Source organism: Pseudophryne corroboree, chromosome 2, assembly GCF_028390025.1.
Source record: "Pseudophryne corroboree isolate aPseCor3 chromosome 2, aPseCor3.hap2, whole genome shotgun sequence".
NCBI classification, from domain to species: domain Eukaryota; kingdom Metazoa; phylum Chordata; class Amphibia; order Anura; family Myobatrachidae; genus Pseudophryne; species Pseudophryne corroboree.
The window spans coordinates 924175035-924193492 of NC_086445.1; positions in this window are offsets into that span (position 1 = coordinate 924175035).

The window sequence follows — 18458 nt, forward strand, 5'->3', positions numbered from 1 at the left end:
TGACCGCTGAAGACCCCTGCCGCCGCTATCATTTCAAATTTAGCGCTATTCAAGCGCCAAATGGAACTCTCGAACCGGCAGCCATTAGGGAGCGTCCGCTCCTGATTGGCTGCCGGTCCGCATCAGATTTGGAATTATAGGCGGACTGGACGCAGGGGGAGGCACCAGAGTCGCACTGAAGGCCATCGCCGCCAACCACAGCCTACTCCTCTGTACCGCCACCATAGATGACGACCACAGCCTCCTCCTCACCGCCGCTGCAGCTGACCACAGCCTCCTCAGTACCGCAGCTGCCGATCACTGCCTCCTCCTCCTCCGCACCACTGCCCATTAGGTAATCTTAACCTGCTGCCTTTCTCTCCCTACTGTAGGTCCTTCCCGTCCCTCTCTGTCACTGTCCCTGCTGTCACTTTCCCTCTCATTCTGTCACTCTCACTGTTCCTGCTGTCAATTTACCTGTCCCTCTGTCACTCTCCCTGTCCCTCTGTCATCTCTCTGTCCCTATGTCCCTGCTGTCACTCTCCATGTCCCTGATGTCACTCTCCCTGTCCCTGTATTTTGGCTCATACTGTGTGGCGTAATGTGAATTTTGGCTCATTCCGTGTGGCATAATGTGAATTTTTGCTCATTCCGTATGGTGTAATGTGAATTTTTGCTCATTTTGTGTGACGTAGTGTGAATTTTGGCTCATACTGTGTGGCGTAATGTGAATTTTGGCTCATTCCGTGTGGTGTAATGTAAATTTTGGCTCATACTGTGTGGCGTAATGTGAATTTTGGCTCATTCCGTGTGGCATAATGTGAATTTTTGCTCATTCCGTATGGTGTAATGTGAATTTTTGCTCATTTTGTGTGACGTAGTGTGAATTTTAGCTCATACTGTGTGGCGTAATGTGAATTTTGGCTCATTCCGTGTGGTGTAATGTGAATTTTGGCTCATTCTGTGTGGCGTAATGTGAATTATGGCTCATTCCGTGTGATGTAATGTAAATTTTGGCTCATACTGTGTGGCGTAACGTGAAAGGGGCACCAGTACTAGATAGTATAAGGGGTCCTACTATTATGGGTATACAGCGTGGTACAGTACACTTAAAGACATGCCCCCCTTTTGAGAGGCCACACCTCCTTTTCCAAAGCAGCCTTCACTTTTCCACACCCAGACATAAAATTTCCACTTCCACCACTGGTCACAGGAGAATAGGCAGCATGAGGGCAGAAAAATTATCTTTGAAACGTTTAGTGCTACAGGAAGAAAGGTAAATGTGCGGCTCTGGACCTCTTGGTAAGAAATACATTGTTAAAATAAAATTAATGCTACATTTGTATACAGTGTGGGGTTATAAAGAAAAAGGATTGCACTGGGAAGGTCCACCTCCAAATCAGGCCCAGAGTGTTCCAGAGCTCAACCACATCCATTTGTCTGATGTCTGAATCTCATTTCTGGAGGTACACTCATACACAAACCCCCTCAGGCAGCATGCTGCACTTTGGGGTTCATTCCGACCTGCAATGTGCACACGCTTCGTTGCCGTCGCCGGGCAGCTGCCAGAACAAAGAAGAAAGTCATCGATAGCGCGATCGCAAGAAGATTGACAGGGAGGAGGCGTTCCGGGGCGTCTACTCACCATTTACAGAGCGTGGTGAGGCGAACCTAGGCGGATCCAGGCGTTTGGAGGGTGGATGTCTGACATCAATCCCGGGACCTTCGTCGCAGGATCCGTCGCACAAGGTAAGTAGGTCTGACCCTGGTCTTGTTTTGCAGGAAACTTTTTTAGCATAGCAGGGCTGCACAAGCAATCGCAGCCCTGCTATGCTAAAATACACTCCCCCATAGGCAGAGTCTAGTTGATCGCACGAGCAGCAAAAAGTTGCTACGTGCGATCAACTCGGAATTGCCCCATTAGTACTTAAGATTTCACCTGCCACTGCAGGACACACCCCTTAGTGGCACTAGATACGCCCATAGGTGGAGCTAGATATGGCCTTTGGGCGGAGCATAACACACCCTCTCATCGGTGCGGCGCATTCTACTACCAGCTAAAATCTCCCTCAAACTAGTTTTCAAAAGTAGGCAAGTATGACATGGTGCCCCCCGTGACTGCAGTTGCATTATTTTGAGTAGGCATGGGTCATTCACAACTGTCGATGGTGCTCGATTTCTGCGCATGCATTGCAAATATGCAAATGCATACGCGTCTTTTTCCTTTCCGAGAGGCTCTTTACATCTGATTTTTAGCAGTTGCAGTTTTGAGACAGTTGCTATTTCAGCCTCAATAGCGATCCTTACTGAGTAAGGCCCTAAGTTTCAATAATATAACTGTAAGTCATATATAGCAGGGGTGGGAAATTATTTAAGCTGTTGGGCCACTTAAGTTTTCGTAAACTGTCAAGGTTCCCTCTGCTTCGAAATTCCTTAGCATCTGAGCTATGTGCTAGGGAGCTTTGCAATGCAGTAAGAGAGTTATGGGGCAACCCTTCATGTCAAGTTTAAACTAAAAAGACCACTGCAATAAAGTTATTCCAGTAGCCAAATATATAACCTGCTGCAATCTTCAAGGTCTTGCTAAACCTTGTAAGATTTAACATAGACACCCATAGAATTAGACAGTGCTGGCGTGTACAAAAATATATGTAGACTCTATTCCTGTGTGTGTAACTGCACATTGCACTCCCTTCAGTGAGGCCAGTTCAGATTTCCCTTGAATCTGGTTAGTCCTGCATTTGACCTGCAATGATTTTCTCCCGGCCTGGTACATGTGTGATAGTTTGGTTCCATTTGACTATAAATTGTCAGTCCACTTCCGCTGCATGTGTTTAAATATTGATCAATCTACTCCAATGATTTGTTCGTGGTGAGCGTGGCTAGGGTGAATTATCTGCCAGCTGCTCTTGAGTCTATAGAATGTACATCCATGGACCTAGTGCCGTAACTAGACATTTTAGCGTTGTGTGCAAGAAACAGCATCGGCGCCCCCCACCAAGTACAAAACAGGGCCAATGCTCGTCGTAGGCGCGCACCAAAAATATAGGGGCATGGCTTCATGTGGAAGGGGCATGGCCACATAGCTTCCTTTTACACAGTACGGCAGGTAGAGTCCCCTTTTACACATTAGGCAGGTAGAGTTCCCCTTTTACACATTACAGCAGCAGAGTCCCCATTTTTTACACATTAGGCAGCAGAGTCCCCCTTTGTTATATATTACAGCAACAGAGCCCCCTTTTTTCTACACATTAGGCAGGGGGAGTGTGTGTGTGTCACATTAGGCAGGGAGAGTGTGTGTGTCACATTAGGCAGAGAGAGTTTGTATGTGTCCCATTAGGCAGGGAGTGTGTGTGTTTTGTCACCTATGGGGGTGATCTGGCATCCAGACCTGCCAGGAGCAGACACTGTTCTACAGGCGCTCCCACTCCTTCTCCATTCCTGATGCGGCGGTGAGGAGACACGCTGTGGAGAGCGGAGCCGCTGCTGAGGAGACCACTGTGAGGAGACCGCTGTGAGAGCCGCTGCAGTGACACCAGCCTGCCTAGTACTGAGAGAAGCTGCCGGGAAAGGTCTCAGGTGATATAGGGGAGTGGGTGAGGCCGCTGATAGCAGGTACCTACCGCTGACGCACAAACACTCCATCCAATGCTCTCAGTTAGAAACCCAGAGTCACCCAGCTCCGCACACACAGCTGAATAGGGGTCAGATGAGAGAGAGAGAGAGAGAGAGAGAGAGACGCTCTTCCTTTTACTTGGCAGACACAGCTATTAAGAGTACTGGACAGTATCAAATATTGTACCTTTCAACAGAGGAGCCCACTTAATGACCAGCACAACCCTTTTTGGATATAATTTACCTCAGGAAAGGCAGGCGCCAGATAGCAAAAGAAACTCTAAACTGCCTCAGTGAGCAGTGTGACAGGAGAGAGCAGATCCTTGTGCATTTCAGACACTTCACAGCTTGTATCAGCCAGCTTTATTATACCTTGCTTGCAAACTATCTGCACCTTTCATGTGACGCTGAACTGCATACCCTCCAACTGTACCTTTTTAATAGGTACAGTACCTTTTTTTCATGGTCTGTACCGATTTTTGCCTCTCCAAACTTCCATTGAAAGTATAGGAAAAGTGGCGTGGCCACGCCCCCTTTACACACGGCCACGCCCCTTTTTTGGATTTGTACCGATTTTTCTGTGTAAAATGTTGGAGGGTATGGAACTGTATTGTGAACACACTCTAGCTATTCAGTGCCTCAGGTACTAATATAGCCTACAACTGCCAGCTGTCACGATCTAGGTAATTCCTTATCAGTATTTACCTTCCAAATGCCTCCTGAGACTGTCCCAGTGTTCCAAGCCTGGATTCCATCTGCACTGTCTGTGTGCAGCACGCTGCATCTCATTGTCTCAAATCTCTTTACTGTGATTCTGGCAGCTTCATGGTTAAAGCTCACATTCAAGTTACAAACAATCTTTCCCTCCAAAAGCTACCATGGGCGCAGCCATGTTTTCCTAATCACATGTTACCTTTCAGCCTATCAGCTGCACTCTGCTCTCAGCCTGATTACACAGTAGCTGCACTCTGGTCTCTGGTTAATCAGCCAGCCAATCCCTGCTTCCCAGCAGGTATAAATATCCTGTTCCTGGGGTGGAAAGATGTCAGTGCTTCAATTGTCTTCAGTGATTCCAGTGTGCAGTTCTCCCATGGACTTTCTCTGCAGTACAGCCTGACTCCCTGGTGATTACACTCTGCAGTGTAACCCGACACTCCAGTGATTAACCCTCTACAGTCTACCCTGATTTACCTGTGTCTGAACTTCGGCTTCCCAGCAGCCATTCCCAGCTTCTTCTCCAGCGATCCCCAGCATCACTTCATGCCTCACCTGTGCTTCTAAGTACAATATTGCATTTCTATCTGCGAACCCCAGCTTCACTCAAAGCTTACCAACGATCCCAAAGTAACCATCGGTGTTCCGTCATCGATCCCAAGTATTTCTCTGAACTGTGTTTCCTATTACCAGTACCAAGTCATCAGTATTCCTCTGAACTGTGTTTAATAAAACGTTTGAACTTTCCCTTGTTGTCGTGGTCATGCCTTCGGGCATTTGTTCTAAAGATTCCCTGCATGTCCAAGAACCCTGTACTGCCTCCCAGGTACATATATATACTAGTGATGAGCACCGGAAATTTTTCGGGTTTTGTGTTTTGGGTTCGGTTCCGCGGCCGTGTTTTGGGTTCGAACGCGTTTTGGCAAAACCTCACCGAATTTTTTTTGTCGGATTCGGGTGTGTTTTGGATTCGGGTGTTTTTTTTCAAAAAAACCCTAAAAAACAGCTTAAATCATAGAATTTGGGGTTCATTTTGATCCCAAAGTATTATTAACCTCAATAACCATAATTTCCACTCATTTTCAGTCTATTCTGAACACCTCACACCTCACAATATTATTTTTAGTCCTTAAATTTGCACCGAGGTCGCTGGATGGCTAAGCTAAGCGACCCAAGTGGCCGACACAAACACCTGGCCCATCTAGGAGTGGCACTGCAGTGTCACGCAGGATGGCCCTTCCAAAAAACACTCCCCAAACAGCACATGACGCAAAGAAAAAAAGAGGCGCAATGAGGTAGCTGTGTGAGTAAGCTAAGCGACCCTAGTGGCCGACACAAACACCTGGCCCATCTAGGAGTGGCACTGCAGTGTCACGCAGGATGGCCCTTCCAAAAAACACTCCCCAAACAGCACATGACGCAAAGAAAATAAGAGGCGCAATGAGGTAGCTGTGTGAGTAAGCTAAGCGACCCTAGTGGCCGACACAAACACCTGGCCCATCTAGGAGTGGCACTGCAGTGTCACGCAGGATGGCCCTTCCAAAAAACACTCCCCAAACAGCACATGACGCAAAGAAAAAAAGAGGCGCAATGAGGTAGCTGTGTGAGTAAGCTAAGCGACCCTAGTGGCCGGCACAAACACCTGGCCCATCTAGGAGTGGCACTGCAGTGTCACGCAGGATGGCCCTTCCAAAAAACACTCCCCAAACAGCACATGACGCAAAGAAAAAAAGAGGCGCAATGAGGTAGCTGTGTGAGTAAGCTAAGTGACCCTAGTGGCCGACACAAACACCTGGCCCATCTAGGAGTGGCACTGCAGTGTCACGCAGGATGGCCCTTCCAAAAAACACCCCCCAAACAGCACATGACGCAAAGAAAAATTAAAGAAAAAAGAGGTGCAAGATGGAATTGTCCTTGGGCCCTCCCACCCACCCTTATGTTGTATAAACAGGACATGCACACTTTAACCAACCCATCATTTCAGTGACAGGGTCTGCCACACGACTGTGACTGAAATGACGGGTTGGTTTGGACCCCCACCAAAAAAGAAGCAATTAATCTCTCCTTGCACAAACTGGCTCTACAGAGGCAAGATGTCCACCTCATCATCATCCTCCGATATATCACCGTGTACATCCCCCTCCTCACAGATTATCAATTCGTCCCCACTGGAATCCACCATCTCAGCTCCCTGTGTACTTTGTGGAGGCAATTGCTGCTGGTCAATGTCTCCACGGAGGAATTGATTATAATTCATTTTAATGAACATCATCTTCTCCACATTTTCTGGATGTAACCTCGTACGCCGATTGCTGACAAGGTGAGCGGCGGCACTAAACACTCTTTCGGAGTACACACTTGTGGGAGGGCAACTTAGGTAGAATAAAGCCAGTTTGTGCAAGGGCCTCCAAATTGCCTCTTTTTCCTGCCAGTATAAGTAAGGACTGTCTGACGTGCCTACTTGGATGCGGTCACTCATATAATCCTCCACCATTCTTTCAATGGGGAGAGAATCATATGCAGTGACAGTAGACGACATGTCCGTAATCGTTGTCGGGTCCTTCAGTCCGGACCAGATGTCAGCATCAGCAGTCGCTCCAGACTGCCCTGCATCACCGCCAGCGGGTGGGCTCGGAATTCTGAGCCTTTTCCTCGCACCCACAGTTGCGGGAGAATGTGAAGGAGGAGATGTTGACAGGTCGCGTTCCGCTTGACTTGACAATTTTGTCACCAGCAGATCTTTGAACCCCAGCAGACTTGTGTCTGCCGGAAAGAGAGATCCAAGGTAGGTTTTAAATCTAGGATCGAGCACGGTGGCCAAAATGTAGTGCTCTGATTTCAACAGATTGACCACCCGTGAATCCTTGTTAAGCGAATTAAGGGCTCCATCCACAAGTCCCACATGCCTAGCGGAATCGCTCTGTGTTAGCTCCTCCTTCAATGTCTCCAGCTTCTTCTGCAAAAGCCTGATGAGGGGAATGACCTGACTCAGGCTGGCAGTGTCTGAACTGACTTCACGTGTGGCAAGTTCAAAAGGTTGCAGAACCTTGCACAACGTTGAAATCATTCTCCACTGCGCTTGAGACAGGTGCATTCCACCTCCTATATCGTGCTCAGTTGTATAGGCTTGAATGGCCTTTTGCTGCTCCTCCAACCTCTGAAGCATATAGAGGGTTGAATTCCACCTCGTTACCACTTCTTGCTTCAGATGATGGCAGGGCAGGTTCAGGCGTTTTTGGTGGTGCTCCAGTCTTCTGTACGTGGTGCCTGTACGCCGAAAGTGTCCCGCAATTCTTCTGGCCACCGACAGCATCTCTTGCACGCCCCTCTCGTTTTTTAAATAATTCTGCACCACCAAATTCAAGGTATGTGCAAAACATGGGACGTGCTGGAATTTGCCCATATTTAATGCACACACAATATTGCTGGCGTTGTCCGATGCCACAAATCCACAGGAGAGTCCAATTGGGGTTAGCCATTCTGCGATGATCTTCCTCAGTTGCCGTAAGAGGTTTTTAGCTGTGTGCGTATTCTGGAAAGCGGTGATACAAAGCGTAGCCTGCCTAGGAAAGAGTTGGCGTTTGCGAGATGCTGCTACTGGTGCCGCCGCTGCTGTTCTTGCGGCGGGAGTCCATACATCTACCCAGTGGGCTGTCACAGTCATATAGTCCTGAGCCTGCCCTGCTCCACTTGTCCACATGTCCGTGGTTAAGTGGACATTGGGTACAACTGCATTTTTTAGGACACTGGTGAGTCTTTTTCTGAGGTCTGTGTACATTTTCGGTATCGCCTGCCTAGAGAAATGGAACCTAGATGGTATTTGGTACTGGGGACACAGTACCTCCAACAAGTCTCTAGTTGCCTCTGCAGTAATGATGGATACCGGAACCACGTTTCTCACCGCCCAGGATGCCAAGGCCTCAGTTATCCGCTTTGCAGCAGGATGACTGCTGTGATATTTCATCTTCCTCGCAAAGGACTGTTGGACAGTCAATTGCTTGGTGGAAGTAGTAAAAGTGGTCTTACGAGTACGACTTCCCCTCTGGGATGACCATCGACTCCCAGCAGCAACAACAGCAGCGCCAGCAGCAGTAGGCGTTACACGCAAGGATGCATCGGAGGAATCCCAGGCAGGAGAGGACTCGTCAGAATTGCCAGTGACATGGCCTGCAGGACTATTGGCATTCCTGGGGAAGGAGGAAATTGACACTGAGGGAGTTGGTGGGGTGGTTTGCGTGAGCTTGGTTACAAGAGGAAGGGATTTACTGGTCAGTGGACTGCTTCCGCTGTCGCCCAAAGTTTTTGTACTTGTCACTGACTTATGATGAATGCGCTGCAGGTGACGTATAAGGGAGGATGTTCCGAGGTGGTTAACGTCCTTACCCCTACTTATTACAGCTTGACAAAGGCAACACACGGCTTGACAAATGTTGTCCGCATTTCTGTTGAAATACTTCCACACCGAAGAGCTGAGGCCCTATTCCTCCCACGGACAACAGGTGTCTCCCCGGGTGCCTGACTTAAACAAACCACCTCACCATCAGAATCCTCCTGGTCAATTTCCTCCCCAGCGCTAGCAACACCCATATCCTCCTCATCCTGGTGTACTTCAACACTGACATCTTCAATCTGACTATCAGGAACTGGACTGCGGGTGCTCCTTCCAGCACTTGCAGGGGGCGTGCAAATGGTGGAAGGCGCATGCTCTTCACGTCCAGTGTTGGGAAGGTCAGGCATCGCAAACGACACAATTGGACTCTCCTTGTGGATTTGTGATTTCGAAGAACGCACAGTTCTTTGCTGTGCTTTTGCCAGCTTGAGTCTTTTCATTTTTCTAGCGAGAGGCTGAGTGCTTCCATCCTCATGTGAAGCTGAACCACTAGCCATGAACATAGGCCAGGGCCTCAGCCGTTCCTTGCCACTCCGTGTGGTAAATGGCATATTGGCAAGTTTACGCTTCTCCTCTGACAATTTTATTTTAGATTTTTGAGTCCTTTTTTTACTGATATTTGGTGTTTTGGATTTTACATGCTCTGTACTATGACATTGGGCATCGGCCTTGGCAGACGACGTTGCTGGCATTTCATCGTCTCGGCCATGACTAGTGGCAGCAGCTTCATCACGAGGTGGAAGTCGATCTTGATCTTTCCCTATTTTTGGAACCTCAACATTTTTGTTCTCCATATTTTAATAGGCACAACTAAAAGGCACCTCAGGTAAACAATGGAGATGGATGGATACTAGTATACTTATGGATGGACGAGCGACTGCCGACACAGAGGTAGCTACAGCCGTGGACTACCGTACTGCGTCTGCTGCTAATATAGACTGGATGATAATGATATAAAAAATATATATATCACTACTGCAGCCGGACAGGTATATATTATATAATGACGGACCTGCTGGACACTGTCAGCAGCACTGAAGACTCCTAAAGTAAGCTACTAGTAGTATCAAGAAGATAGAAAAAAAAACCCCCACAGGTAGGTGGTATACAATTATGGATGGACGAGCGACTGCCGACACAGAGGTAGCTACAGCCGTGGACTACCGTACTGCGTCTGCTGCTAATATAGACTGGATGATAATGATAATAAAAAAATATATATATTACTACTGCAGCCGGACAGGTATATATTATATAATGACGGACCTGCTGGACACTGTCAGCAGCACTGCAGACTCCTAAAGTAAGCTACTAGTAGTATCAAGAAGATAGAAAAAAAAAAAACACCACAGGTAGGTGGTATACAATTATGGATGGACGAGCGACTGCCGACACAGAGGTAGCTACAGCCGTGGACTACCGTACTGCGTCTGCTGCTAATATAGACTGGATGATAATGATATAAAAAATATATATATATCACTACTGCAGCCGGACAGGTATATATTATATAATTAATGACGGACCTGCTGGACACTGTCAGCAGAATGCGTTTATAGAATAAAAACACCACACGACGAGTGTTTAACTTTTTCAGGCAGACAATCACAATATACTGGTGGTCAGACAGTGGTCACTGGTCAGTCACACTGGCAGTGGCACTCTGGCAGCAAAAGTGTGCACTGTTAAATAATATGTACTCCTGCTACTGCTCCCCAGTCTCCCCCACAATTAAGCTGTGTGAGCACTGAGCACTCAGCACAGTCAGATATACATAGATGATGCAGCACACTGAGGCTGAGCACAGATATGGTATACTGTTACTGTGTCACTGTGTATCGTTTTTTTTCAGGCAGAGAACGGATTATATTAAATAATATAATAAAAAAAACTGCACTGGTGGTCACTGGTCAGTCACTAGTAAACTCTGCACTCTCTGAGTACTCCTAAGCTCCAGTAAATCAAGTGTCTCACTCTCACTCTCTCTCTTCTAATCTAAATGGAGAGGACGCCAGCCACGTCCTCTCCCTATGAATCTCAATGCACGTGTGAAAATGGCGGCGACGCGCGGCTCCTTATATAGAATCCGAGTCTCGCGATAGAATACGAGCCTCTCGAGAATCCGACAGCGGGATGATTACGTTCGGGCGCGCTCGGGTTAGCCGAGCAAGGCGGGAAGATCCGAGTCTGCCTCGGATCCGTGTAAAAAGGCTGAAGTTCGGGGGGGTTCGGATTCCGAGGAACCGAACCCGCTCATCACTAATATATACCTCAGTCCCTACAACTGAGGCTTCCCCCTGGTCAGCACCAGCCCTCAGTTGTGACACCAGCTGTGCTTATAACCTTGTTGCTTTGACCGGAAACTGCTTTAAATTTATTTGCATCCTTATTGTACGCTATTGTTGTCTGCATGCTATTGGTCCTAGGACCTAATCCTCTGCAAAGCTTACCCGGGCCACTAGAGAGACACTGACTAGTAAAAACACTGGCTTAGGAGTTAGGAGGGAGTATCTATTGCATGCTGATGCTATCATATAAACTGTTACTACCCCATCTTTTGCTTTTCATTACTGTGACTGTATTTATTGCTCCATCTAATAACTATTAGAGACTGTAATATATCATCCTTGATATTGATATCCAGGTAATAGTCCTCGGGTGCTGAATAGGACCACAACAGATTGCAGACTGTCACCTAGTGGAGAGGCAAGGTGATTTCATAAGAGATTGTACTGACTTTCCTGTGAGGAACTCTGATTGCATTTCCACTGTAAAACTGCTTTCTAACTCCGCAATTATTCTAGTGCCTGCATGTCATATTCTGCTTAGTAACTAAGTTGTGACTGTGCTTTACTGTGCCTCTGTGACCGAATGATTGCAACCAGTTTCTTCACCCTACTAAAGGGACCGCTAAGGATAGTCCTACTCTGCTACAGAATATTAGTGTGAGAATCTTGTTTAGGAGGTTACACTTAAACTGGAAATAGCGCTTATCTAGAACTAAAATCAATCAAAAATGTTGTCTGCGCTTATGTAAAAGCAGCTCAGATAAGAATGATGATTATAGGTTAAAAAACTAGCGCTAAATTATGCGTGTGGAAAATGAGTGTGGCACCTGTAAAAAAAGGGAGTAATGATTAATACTTAAAAACTTCTGTTTACAGCTCTTTTGAGAAATGGTTATGTTGGTGGTATCCAGATTTAGATGTAAAAGTCAGGAATCTAACTGTCCCTAACTTACCCACGGGGATTCCTCAGCCGTTGGTATCGCTATGAGGGCTGTCCGTGGCCGGCTTTGTGAGTCGCGGCTCTCACCGCTGCGTCCAGCGGGAGAGAGATGTTGTAGAAAAGCCGGAAATTGCGACGTCTGTTCGGGTCCGCCAAGTGGCGTAGATGTTCTTCTCTGTAATACCACTTGTCCACCAACGGTTAAAGTTCTGTATTTTCCTGTGGAAAGAGGTCTGAGGACCCAGAGTCGGATCAGATTTGCAGTGACAATCCATCAATATGTTCTGTTGAGGAAGAAGATGGTGTTTTTCAGTGAGCAGAGTGGTTTTCACGGGGCCAGTTGGAAATGTGGTCCGGGTTTCACCTGCACATGCGCCAGAATATAATCCTAATGGCCAGGATATCGCTCCTGTGGTGTCTGCTCAGTTCTCACCTCCTAGAGAGAGGAAGTTCGAATCCAGATTCTGGTGTCCGTGCATGCAGATCTCCGAGACTCGGGAGCAGTCCTTGCAAGGGAAGTATTTCCAGAGGAAAAGGTCAAGCTGGGAAGCTTATCTGCAATAAGTAGTGATGTGCACCGGAAAATTTTCGGGTTTTGTGTTTTGGTTTTGGATTCGGTTCCGCGGCCGTGTTTTGGATTTTGACGCTTTTTGGCAAAACCTCCCTGAAAATTTTTTGTCGGATTCCGGTGTGTTTTGGATTCGGGTGTTTTTGTACAAAAAACCCTCAAAGACAGCTTAAATCATAGAATTTGTGGGTCATTTTGATCCCATAGTATTATTAACCTCAATAACCATAATTTCCACTCATTTCCAGCCTATTCTGAACACCTCACACCTCACAATATTATTTTTAGTCCTAAATTTTGCACCGAGGTCGCTGGATGACTAAGCTAAGCGACCCAAGTGGCCGACACAAACACCTGGCCCATCTAGGAGTGGCACTGCAGTGTCAAACAGGATGGCAGATTTAAAAAATAGTCCCCAAACAGCACATGATGCAAAGAAAAAAAGAGGTGCACCAAGGTCGCTGGATGGCTAAGCTAAGCGACACAAGTGGCCTACACAAACACCTGGCCCATCTAGGAGTGGCACTGCAGTGTCAAACAGGATGGCAGATTTAAAAAATAGTCCCCAAACAGCACATGATGCAAAGAAAAAAAGAGGCGCAATGAGGTAGCTGTGTGACTTAGCTAAGCGACCCAAGTGGCCGACACAAACACCTGGCCCATCTAGGAGTGGCACTGCAGTATCAGACAGGATGGCACTTCAAAAAAATAGTCCCCAAACAGCACATGTGGCAAAGAAAAATGAACGAAAAAAGAGGTGCAAGATGGAATTGTCCTTGGGCCCTCCCACCCACCCTTATGTTGTATAAACAGGACATTCACACTTTAACAAACCCATCATTTCAGCGACAGGGTCTGCCACACGACTGTGACTGAAATGACTGGTTGGTTTGGGCCCCCACCAAAAAAGAAGCAATCAATCTCTCCTTGCACAAACTGGCTCTACAGAGGTAAGATGTCCACCTCCTCCTCATCATCCGATTCCTCACCCTTTTCACTGTGTACATCCTTCTCCTCACAGATTATTAATTCGTCCCCACTGGAATCCACCATCTCAGGTCCCTGTGTACTTTCTGGAGGCAATTGCTGGTGAATGTCTCCACTGAGGAATTGATTATAATTAGTGATGTGCACCGGACATTTTTCGGGTTTTGTGTTTTGGTTTTGGATTCGGTTCCGCGGCAGTGTTTTGGATTCGGACGTGTTTTGGCAAAACCTCACCGAAATTTTTTTGTCGGATTCGGGTGTGTTTTGGATTCGGGTGTTTTTTTTCAAAAAACCCTAAAAAACAGCTTAAATCATAGAATTTGGGGGTCATTTTGATCCCATAGTATTATTAACCTCAATTACCATAATTTCCACTCATTTTCAGTCTATTCTGAACACCTCACACCTCACAATATTATTTTTAGTCCTACAATTTGCACCAAGGTCGCTGGATGGCTAAGCTAAGTGACACAAGTGGCCGACACAAACACCTGGCCCATTTAGGAGTGGCACTGCAGTGTCAGGCAGGATGGCACTTCAAAAAAATTGTCCCCAAACAGCACATGATGCAAAGAAAAAAAGAGGCGCACCAAGGTCGCTGTGTGACTAAGCTAAGCGACACAAGTGGCCGACACAAACACCTGGCCCATTTAGGAGTGGCACTGCAGTGTCAGGCAGGATGGCACTTCAAAAAAATAGTCCCCAAACAGCACATGATGCAAAGAAAAAAAGAGGCGCACCAAGGTCGCTGGATGGCTAAGCTAAGCGACACAAGTGGCCGACACAAACACCTGGCCCATCTAGGAGTGGCACTGCAGTGTCAGGCAGGATGGCACTTCAATAAAATTGTCTCCAAACAGCACATGATGCAAAGAAAAAAAGAGGCGCACCAAGGTCGCTGTGTGACTAAGCTAAGCGACACAAGTGGCCGACACAAACACCTGGCCCATCTAGGAGTAGCACTGCAGTGTCAGGCAGGATGGCACTTCAAAAAAATTGTCCCCAAACAGCACATGATGCAAAGAAAAATGAAAGAAAAAAGAGGTGCAAGATGGAATTGTCCTTGGGCCCTCCCACCCACCCTTATGTTGTATAAACAGGACATGCACACTTTAACGAACCCATCATTTCAGTGACAGGGTCTGCCACACGACTGTGACTGAAATGACTGGTTGGTTTGGGCCCCCACCAAAAAAGAAGCAATCAATCTCTCCTTGCACAAACTGGCTCTACAGAGGCAAGATGTCCACCTCATCATCATCCTCCGATTCCTCACCCCTTTCACTGTGTACATCCCCCTCCTCACAGATTATTAATTCGTCCCCACTGGAATCCACCATCTCAGGTCCCTGTGTACTTTCTGGAGGCAATTGCTGCTGGTGAATGTCTCCACGGAGGAATTGATTATAATTCATTTTGATGAACATCATCTTCTCCACATTTTCTGAAAAGTAACCTCGTATGCCGATTGCTGACAAGGTGAGCGGCTGCACTAAACACTCTTTCGGAGTACACACTGGAGGGAGGGCAACTTAGGTAGAATAAAGCCAGTTTGTGCAAGGGCCTCCAAATTGCCTCTTTTTCCTGCCAGTATACGTACGGACTGTCTGACGTGCCTACTTGGATGCGGTCACTCATATAATCCTCCACCATTCTTTCAATGGTGACAGAATCATATGCAGTGACAGTAGACGACATGTCAGTAATCGTTGGCAGGTCCTTCAGTCCGTCAGATGTCAGCACTCGCTCCAGACTGCCCTGCATCACCGCCAGCGGGTGGGCTCGGAATTCTTAGCCTTTTCCTCGCACCCACAGTTGCGGGAGAATGTGAAGGAGGAGATGTTGACGGGTCACGTTCCGCTTGACTTGACAATTTTCTCACCAGCAGGTCTTTGAACCTCTGCAGACTTGTGTCTGCCGGAAAGAGAGATACAACGTAGGTTTTAAATCTAGGATCGAGCACGGTGGCCAAAATGTAGTGCTCTGATTTCAACAGATTGACAACCCGTGAATCCTGGTTAAGCGAATTAAGGGCTCCATCCACAAGTCCCACATGCCTAGCGGAATCGCTGTTTTAGCTCCTCCTTCAATGTCTCCAGCTTCTTCTGCAAAAGCCTGATGAGGGGAATGACCTGACTCAGGCTGGCAGTGTCTGAACTGACTTCACGTGTGGCAAGTTCAAAGGGTTGCAGAACCTTGCACAACGTTGAAATCATTCTCCACTGCGCTTGAGTCAGGTGCATTCCCCCTCCTTTGCCTATATCGTGGGCAGATGTATAGGCTTGAATGGCCTTTTGCTGCTCCTCCATCCTCTGAAGCATATAGAGGGTTGAATTCCAGCTCGTTACCACCTCTTGCTTCAGCTGATGGCAGGGCAGGTTCAGGAATGTTTGCTGGTGCTCCAGTCTTCTGTACGCGGTGCCTGAATGCCGAAAGTGGCCCGCAATTCTTCGGGCGACCGACAGCATCTTTTGCACGCCCCTGTCGTTTTTTAAATAATTCTGCACCACCAAATTCAATGTATGTGCAAAACATGGGACGTGCTGGAATTTGCCCAGATGTAATGCACGCACAATATTGCTGGCGTTGTCCGATGTCACAAATCCCCAGGAGAGTCCAATTGGGGTTAGCCATTCTGCGATGATCTTCCTCAGTTCCCGTAAGAGGTTGTCAGCTGTGTGCCTCTTATGGAAAGCGGTGATACAAAGCGTAGCCTGCCTAGGAACGAGTTGGCGTTTGCGAGATGCTGCTACTGGTGCCGCCGCTGCTGTTCTTGCTGCGGGAGGCAATACATCTACCCAGTGGGCTGTCAGTCATATAGTCCTGAGTCTGCCCTGCTCCACTTGTCCACATGTCCGTGGTTAAGTGGACATTGGGTACAACTGCATTTTTTAGGACACTGGTGACTCTTTTTCTGAGGTCTGTGTACATTTTCGTTATCGCCTGCCTAGAGAAATGGAACCTAGATGGTATTTGGTACCGGGGTCACAGTACCTCAATCAAGTCTATAGTTGCCTCTGAATTAACGATGGATACCGGAACCACGTTTCTCACCGCCCAGGCTGCCAAGGCCTGAGTTATCTGCTTTGCAGCAGGATGACTGCAGTGATATTTCATCTTCCTCGCAAAGGACTGTTGGACAGTCAATTGCTTACTGGAAGTAGTACAAGTGGTCTTCTGACTTCCCCTCTGGGATGACTATCGACTCCCAGCAGCAACAACAGCAGCGCCAGCAGCAGTAGGCGTTACACTCAAGGATGCATCGGAGGAATCCCAGGCAGGAGAGGACTCGTCAGACTTGACAGTGACATGGCCTGCAGGACTATTGGCTTTCCTGGGTAAGGAGGAAATTGACACTGAGGGAGTTGGTGGTGTGGTTTGCAGGAGCTTGGTTACAAGAGGAAGGGATTTAGTGGTCAGTGGACTGCTTCCGCTGTCATCCAAAGTTTTTGAACTTGTCACTGACTTATAATGAATGCGCTACAGGTGACGTATAAGGGAGGATGTTCCGAGGTGGTTAACGTCCTTACCCCTACTTATTACAGCTTGACAAAGGCAACACACGGCTTGACACCTGTTGTCCGCATTTGTGTTGAAATAATTCCACACCGAAGAGGTGATTTTTTTTGTATTTTGACCAGGCATGTCAATGGCCATATTCGTCCCACGGACAACAGGTGTCTCCCCGGGTGCCTGACTTAAACAAACCACCTCACCATCAGAATCCTCCTTGTCAATTTCCTCCCCAGCGCCAGCAACACCCATATCCTCATCCTGGTGTACTTCAACACTGACATCTTCAATTTGACTATCAGGAACTGGACTGCGGGTGCTCCTTCCAGCACTTGCAGGGGGCGTGCAAATGGTGGAAGGTGCAAGCTCTTCCCGTCCAGTGTTGGGAAGGTCAGGCATCGCAACCGACACAATTGGACTCTCCTTGGGGATTTGTGATTTAGAAGAACGCACAGTTCTTTGCTGTGCTTTTGCCAGCTTAAGTCTTTTCATTTTTCTAGCGAGAGGATGAGTGCTTCCATCCTCATGTGAAGCTGAACCACTAGCCATGAACATAGGCCAGGGCCTCAGCCGTTCCTTGCCACTCCGTGTCGTAAATGGCATATTGGCAAGTTTACGCTTCTCATCAGACGCTTTCAATTTAGATTTTTGGGTCATTTTACTGAACTTTTGTGTTTTGGATTTTACATGCTCTCTACTATGACATTGGGCATCGGCCTTGGCAGACGACGTTGATGGCATTTCATCGTCTCGGCCATGACTAGTGGCAGCAGCTTCAGCACGAGGTGGAAGTGGATCTTGATCTTTCCCTATTTTAGCCTCCACATTTTTGTTCTCCATTTTTTAATGTGTGGAATTATATGCCAGTATCAATAGCAATGGCCTACTACTATATATACTGCGCACAACTAAAATGCACCACAGGTATAGAATGTAGATGGATAGTATACTTAATGACGACACAGAGGTAGGCACAGCAGTGGCCTTCCGTATCGTACTGCTATATATAGTATACTGGTGGTCACTGTGTCAGCAAACTGCAAAACTAAAATGCACCACAGGTATAGAATGTAGATGGATAGTATACTTAATGACGACACAGAGGTAGGCACAGCAGTGGCCTTCCGTATCGTACTGCTATATATAGTATATTGGTGGTCACTGTGTCAGCAAACTGCAAAACTAAAATGCACCACAGGTATAGAATGTAGATGGATAGTATACTTAATGACGACACAGAGGTAGGCACAGCAGTGGCCTTCCGTATCGTACTGCTATATATAGTATACTGGTGGTCACTGTGTCAGCAAACTGCAAAACTAAAATGCACCACAGGTATAGAATGTAGATGGATAGTATACTTAATGACGACACAGAGGTAGGCACAGCAGTGGCCTTCCGTATTGTACTGCTATATATAGTATACTGGTGGTCACTGGTCAGCAAAACTCTGCACTGTACTCC